This window comes from Enhydra lutris, unplaced genomic scaffold (genome assembly GCF_002288905.1).
Source record: "Enhydra lutris kenyoni isolate GAN:26980312 unplaced genomic scaffold, ASM228890v2 scaffoldscaffold53, whole genome shotgun sequence".
Taxonomy (NCBI): Eukaryota; Metazoa; Chordata; class Mammalia; order Carnivora; family Mustelidae; genus Enhydra; species Enhydra lutris.
This window is the reverse complement of record NW_019154137.1, coordinates 12,372,781-12,380,037: the sequence shown is the minus strand read 5'-3', so window position 1 is coordinate 12,380,037 and position 7,257 is coordinate 12,372,781. Positions and strand designations below refer to the sequence as shown.

General features: G+C 49.2%; 1 pseudogene; it reads right to left on the bottom strand.

Annotated features, from left to right (window-relative positions):
• Positions 1-1,242: 1,242 nt before the first annotated feature.
• LOC111157242 lies at positions 1,243-4,173 on the bottom strand (annotated as a pseudogene).
• Positions 4,174-7,257: the final 3,084 nt, after the last annotated feature.

Sequence of the window (7,257 nt, the reverse complement as noted above, 5' to 3'; positions counted from 1 at the left end):
TAGAAAGACCTTTCTAGTTCTAAAAATTCCTTTGTGGTGCTACACCTCAGAGAAGTTAGAACTTTATCCTTTTTTTTTTTAAAAAGATTTTATTTATTTGACAGAAAGAGGGATCACAAGTAGGCAGAGAAGCAGGCAGAGAGAGAGGGGGAAGCAGGATCTCCGCTGAGCAGAGAGCCGGATGTGGGGCTCGATCCCAGGAACCTGGGATCATGACCCGAGCTGAAGGCAGAGGCTTTAACCCACTGAGCCACCCAGGCGCCCCTAGAACTTTATCCTTAAGCAAAGGGGGAATGATTGAGTGGAAGACATGCTGAGAGAAGGTTCTAGAGAGAAAAATGTGTGAATGAAGACAGAGCTGGGGAATCCTTCCTCTTTCTCAGCCAGGTGAAAGGTGAGCACTGAAGTGATGAGACGCCCCAGAGAGGTACCTGACAAAAGGAGGAGATAGGAGGGGGGAGGGGGGCAAGTCAGAGACATGCAGTTCACCGGCCAGGTTCAGAGACCAAAGCTGCAAAGTACCAAACAGGCCTCTCTGTCCCTTTCTACCTCAGACCCATCCACCTCCATGTACCTGAAAGACCAGCTATTTATCAAATCCCTGCTCTATCTTCCTGGTGGGATTTTTCATGCTTTCCCCCCTCTGGAACAAGCCCACAAGGCTTACCACTTTGTTCAAATGGAGCTGAGATGAGACTAGCCTTGTGCCCATTTCTCAGATGTCAGGGCCTCGAGCAGTAATCACCACAGGTAGCCGAGCCCGAGAGAAAAGCCGGGCCAAATGCTTTCAGTGACTTCCTTTGGGCCCTTTATGGGTCTGTCCAGGACACCTGACCTCGGGCTTTGTTCAAGTCTTTAGCTGTGGAGAATTTGGGTTACATGATACTCTCACTGCCACAGAATCTCCAGGCTGCCATTTCTATAAGACAGAGGTAGTCCTAGCTCTTGGCTGGGGATGGTCTTTCAGGAAAACAATGGGCAGGCTGGTGCCAGTGGGGATGGGGTAGGTTTGCTTCTTAGCAACAAAGGGAGCATTTGAGTAGAAAAGAAGCCTGCGGGTCCTCTGGGGCTGTCTCAGTTGGTTATTTCTCTCTGCTCCTACACAACTTCAGGCAGCTCAGGGACCTGGACTCCCGTTGCCCGTAGCCTGTGACCGGCACCGCCCCTGAGTGAAAGGGGGCTGTGGGTCTGCCGTCCTCGAGTAGAGGAGTTGACTTTTTCCACACCAGTCCTGGCAAAGGCTCACACGCTATTCAGAGAGCTGCAGAAATGGAAAGGCTGCAGCTGAGGAGAAATAGGAAGACAGCGTTGAGAGGGCCGAGCTATTTGAAATGGGCTCTCCTGTAGGACCAGGGCAGAACACTGGGCTTCTCTGGAGGGAGGTCAAGGACACAGCTGAAGCCTATGTACAGCTCCCTCCCTCCTGTGTCCGCATGATAATAGCTCCTTCCTACTGAACCCTTGGTAACAGGCACTGTTCTCTACATTTTCCATGGATTATCTCACTTAATCCATCACAACAGCTCAGTGAGGTAGGTCTACTATTATTCCTATTTTAGAGATTAAATATTAATAATTTTTTAAAACCCCAAGGCACATAGAGTTTAAGTAAGCTAGTAAATGGCTCAACCAGGATTATGAACCCGGACAGTTTGGCTCAAGAGGGCAACACCTAACCATGAGGCCTATTGCCTGTCACACGACAGCCCAGCTACATGGACCCAGCCTCTGGGACTGCCTTCTGAAATGCCCCTTCAGGCCTGGCCGTCTTGGGGCCTACGTCATGCTCTGAATATGATAACAGCCACCACCTCACTGAGAGCTCACCACGCACCAGGATTGTGCTAAACATTGCACGTTTAAACAGAGAATGCTCTCTCCATTCTACAGCTGAGGAAGCTGGGGCTCCCCGAGGGTTAATAACATGTTCAAGGTCAAGCTAGTAAGTAGCAGAAGCAGGATCTAAATCTGAACCAAAGTCTGTCTGATTCCAGAGCTCTAAGAGCACATTTTACCCATTCATTCCCTCAGCCAGCCAAAAGGTTCTAGACCGTCCACGAAGTGGCAGGCACTGTGCTCTACATAGGTGGATATGCACAGTGGCAATGTTCCTGCATTTCTGACTCTCTCTAGCTTAGACTGCTCTCCAGAACTGCAACTAGCTCCTGAATCCCACTGCCTGTTTGACACCACGATCTCAGGCGAACATGTTCAAAACGGCACTCTAGATACTTCCTCCAAAGTCACTTCCCCCAAAGTCACTTCCCCAAAGCCTTCCTCAGTTCTGCAAATGGCATCACCATTCACACAGCTGCTCCAACCCGGGCTCGGAAAGCTCAAGGTCGTCTTTGAATCCATGCCCTACATCCCATCTATCAGCCTGTCTGCTTGACTTTATCTCCAAACACATCCTAAATCTTTCACACCTCTCTCCATCCCCCACTTTCCCCACCTATGTGTTCCCTATAGAGAAGTCAACACGACCTGAAAATATGAACCGTCCTGTGTCCTTCCCCCTGCTTCAGTCACTCCGCTGGACCCCCAGGTGCTCCTAATTCATGAGGCCCTGCCCAGGCTGGCCCCTGTGCAGCTGCCCTGGCCTCGATCCCTCCCTGTCTTCCTGCCTTCTGCTCCTCTACCGTGCCAAGCTCCTTCCCTCCTTTGCCTTTGCTCAGTACCTCCCTCTGTCTGGAATGTTCTCCCCCAGATCTCAATTTAAATGTCACCTCCGTAGAGAGGCCGTTTCCCCTAGCTTCTATAAAGTAGTCACTCTCTCCTCTCTACGTGGCTCTTATTACTAAAGAATATTTTCTTTTTTTAGTTCCTATGCACCTGTCTCCCCCACCCACTAGAATAAAAAGCTCCCCGACAGCAAGGAGCTGACTTCTCTATCTTTTTTTTTTTTTAAGTAAAAAGGACCACAGACTTTATTAAAAGTCAGTAAAGGTAACATATAGTATGTACAGATGGCACATGCGTGCTGATCTTCGCGTGCTTAGCTGTAGCGTACTAGTTCTTGACGGTCATGTGCTTTGTAAGCCCACGATTCGCCATGACTATATTCTTAGCCAGGTGTTCCATAACGCATAGAAGGGATTCTTCAGTGTATGATAGATAATGCTGTAGAGTTGGTGTCCATGTACCATTATCGAGAATTTTCAGTGCTAAGCAAAAAGCTCCTGCTGCAATCTAAGAAGGAGGAAAGTGCACCATATCGTAGTCCAACACAGTTAGTTCCATCAGGTATTTGGCCGAAGTACGTTGCTCAACATCAACCTCTCCAACCTTAGATGCTCTTCGAAAGAAATGCGGGGGTAGAGGGCGGCCCAGACCAAAATAAGATCTTAGAATCTCCATTTCCATCTGTCTGATTTGGTACTTGGTGTAAGTGTTGTCAGTCACAAAGGCAAAGTCACCGGTCTCTGGAGGGTACATTTCTTCATACTTGCTTGCAATAAACATGGCAGTGACGCCAACCAGCTGCAGCAGCTTCTTAGGCACCCAATTATTCTGCACAAACTGATCAATAATGGAAACGGTCACGTACATGGTCTCCTGAAGTAAACTGAACTTCATCTGAACCTGTACTAGCCAGTCAATAAGGATAGCTCTCGTGTTTCCAGTGACTTCTTGACCCAGTAGGTATTTTGGTCTGATGGCTTGCTCTTCCTCGAGTTGTCTCAGATAAGCATAAATATCTTTCACATATTCACTACAAAGGTTTGGATCAGCTCCATCTTCGGCATCCACACAATTCACTGCAAGAATTACATCAGAGAACGCCTGACACGGGTATTCTTCTTCAGGGGCACATCCAGATGTTTCCATTGGGCTTGGAGAGGGAGTAGCAACCAAAATAGGCTCAGGCAAAAGTTTTTCTTCTTTCACGGGCTCAGGTTCTGACACAGGCTCGGGTGACTTCTCCAGAGGTTTAGGTATTTTTTTAGCAATAACTTTTCCAGGAACCAAAGTTTTTGCTTCCTTTTTCAGAGGCAGTTTGGCCTGTGGTTGTTCGCTGACTTTGTTACCAACGTCTCCGAGCACTGTTCTCGGCCGCAGCCCGGGCTTGGAGGCCACAGTCCTGCTCAAAGGCATGCGCTTTGCGCCTCCCATGCTGATCTTCGCCTTATTTCCAGCATTAACTTTTGTGTTCCTGGTGACCCGGAGCGCCATGGCTTGCTCTTCACCAGGCAGCACCTCAGTGGGGAGAAGCAGAGCACAGGAGTCACCAGTGAGCCAGGGACCTGAACCCAGCACAGCTCAACAGCCATTCCTCTGCAGCAAGCCGGAGGGGCTGACTTCTCTTATTCGTCCTTTTCTTCTCAGCCTCTAATATAGTGCCTGGCACATAGCAGGGGCTCAACAAAGTGGCATTGGTGGATAAATTTGGTGGACAGCAAGGGGGGGGCAGGTACACAGAGGGATGTACGGTCCTTGGGAAATGACAAAGGAACAATAGTCTGGAAGTGGCACAAGGAAGTAAAGAACATGCTGACCCTTCTCTGAGCCTGGGGCCACGGGAGGAGGAGAGGGTGTGAGGCTTCCGAGTTTCCACTCTGTCACTCATCAGTCAAGGCACTTAGATTTCCTGAGCCATATGCCCCATTTGAAAATGGAAATAAAGCTGCTATCACCTAGCAGCGTTGCTGGGGTGGGGGCCTCCGTTCAGATCCTCCCACTTCCCTGCCCTCATCTGCTAATTACTACTCCCTTGCTCACTTCTCTCCTCCACCCCACAGGCCTTCTCTGCATTCTGGCCCCCGGATCGTGGCAAAGCTGTTCTCTCTGTCCGGAATGCTCTTCTTCCAAATGCCTGCCAAGGCTCACCCCTTACTTGCTTTGGGTCTGGTCTCAAATGTCCAGCTCCTCACTGAGACCTTCCATAGTGACCCCATTTGACACTGCACCCACCTTTCCTGAGAGGTACTCCCTCTCCCCTTCTCTGCTTTGCTTTTCCTCAAAGCACTTCCACAAGCTGGCATGCTGCATCATTTACCTGGTTACTCTCTAGAGCCATTTGTCCTCCCCACTAGAGTGTAAGCTTTGTGAGAGCTGGGAGTTCAGCTGTCTCATTCACTGCCACCCCACAGTCCCTAGAACAGTGCCTGACACAGAGCAGGCACCCGGTAAACCTTTACTGGATCAGGTACTCTCACGGGACCTGACCTATAAAAGGGTTTAGTGAGTGGTAGGTGTTATTACTAATAACACGCACACTGTCTCTGGCCCCTGTTCTAGTGACAGAAGTATAGCACAGAACCCTGTGCTCAACAGATATGCAGTCGACATGTGTGGAAAGAGGAACCCTACTGGAGATGGAAAGTCCTCTACCTGCCGCAAGAGAAAACCATGTGACACAGGCTCTGAGTGTCAGGGAGAGAAGGCAGGACGGCAGTTCCACCCCTGCCCCTCAGCAGTGAGAGCTCCAGTGAGGGCATTTGAAGCAAAGGGCAATTCCCACACGGACATCAGGAAGGCTACGTGTGTCCTTAACATGAGTCCCCAGTCTTCTAAGGGGTCTGTGGCTAGAATTCAGAAGGTTCATGAACTTGGCGGGGAACACTGCCTGTTTACATCTGCTCTCATAGTGACTACATTTTAGCACTTCCTTCAGTCATGAAGGCAGGCAAGAATTCACCAGAACACCTGAGGACCTGTATGTAACTCGGCTCCCAACAGAAATCACACACATTTGGAAGTAGATCTCTTCTTCAAATATCAATATGTTCATCACTATTTTGAAATGGGTCTAAGACTTATTGCTAGATCTCTCTCTCTCTCTCTTTTTTAAGATTTTATTTATTTATTTGACAGAGAGAGACACAGCAAGAGGGAACACAAGCAGGGGGAGTGGGTGAGGGAGAAGCAGGTTTCCTGCAAAGCAGGGAGCCCGATGTGTTGCTTGATCCCAGGACCCTGGGATCATGACCTGAGCCAAAGGCAGACGCTTAACGACTGAGCCACCCAGGCACCCCTAGATCTCTCTCTCTCTCTCTTTCTCTTTTTTTAAGTTGTGTGTATTTAATCAATCTCTACACCCAACATAAGGCTCGAACTCACAACCCTGAGATCTAGAGTGATGGGCTCTTCTGACTGAGCCAGCCAGGCCCCCCACTGCCGGTTGTTGTTATTTCATGTGCTAATAATTAGTCACCTTTACTACACATTTTAAAAATATGTTGATAGCTGTATTTCAGTATAATTGGTTTCCATTATAATTATGTTTTATTTTATGCATTTAAAAGCATTATTCTGAGAAGGGGCCAGTAGGCATCACCAGACGGCTAAGGGGTCTGTGGCCCACAAAACGAGGCCACAAGCCCCGGGGTTGCAGTACACGCAGTCTGGTTGCAATGGGTGCCAGTCCCCCTAGGTGACCCCTTCCAAGGGGAGCCTACACATTTGCAAGTTTGAGCCTAAGTCTGACAGAGTGGACTCTTTCTAGTCACTCGTGGATGGCGGTGCCCCACCTCCCCAACAGTGTCACCTTCTGACACTGTGATGTGTTTATGAATTGGCTTGTCAAATGAGCAGTAAGACCAGTGGGACCAGAGCAGGCAGTGGGGTCTCAAACTCCTCCTGGAACGCCCCTATAAGCCGGACTAGATGGGAGTGCTACGCGCATCCCACCTTCCTGCCATTACCTCGCCTCTGCCATTCCTTCTGGCTAGAATGCTGGTTCAGCTCAAGCCCCAGCCCCAAGGTCGAGCTACTCAAACATCAGATATTCCAATTGTCCATCCTAATGTCATGTTTTCACACTCCAAGACCTATTATTCTGGAAGTTCATCTGCATACTTGCTCAAACACTTGAGCAGATCCACAGCTGTTTCTTGAAGCAGTGTATTGGCTCTGCTCCCAAGCAATTAATTAGCTTGAGGTGGGCAGTGGCCTTCTGTTCAGGCACTATGAAAGGCACACGTGTCCATCCTGAAAACCAAATCCCAGCTCCTCTACCTGTGTTACCAGTCTTGGTACCCAGAGCACCCAGATCTGAATTTGAATCCGCAGCACAGAAACCTACCCTTTGCATACTCGCAGAAGAGCTCAGCCTTGACCCTTCCTCCCCACGATCTGTTGGGTGCACACTCTTATCCCAGGTCAGTAAAACTGAACCTCAGGGTTGGAACCCAAGCACGGACATATTTTTTAAAGTTCCTTGGGATTTTAACTTTCTGGAAACCTGGATCTATATAGCTACCTCTCTACTTCTCAAGCTCCATCTTGCCCAGCGACCACCCTGGCTGCAAACTGCCA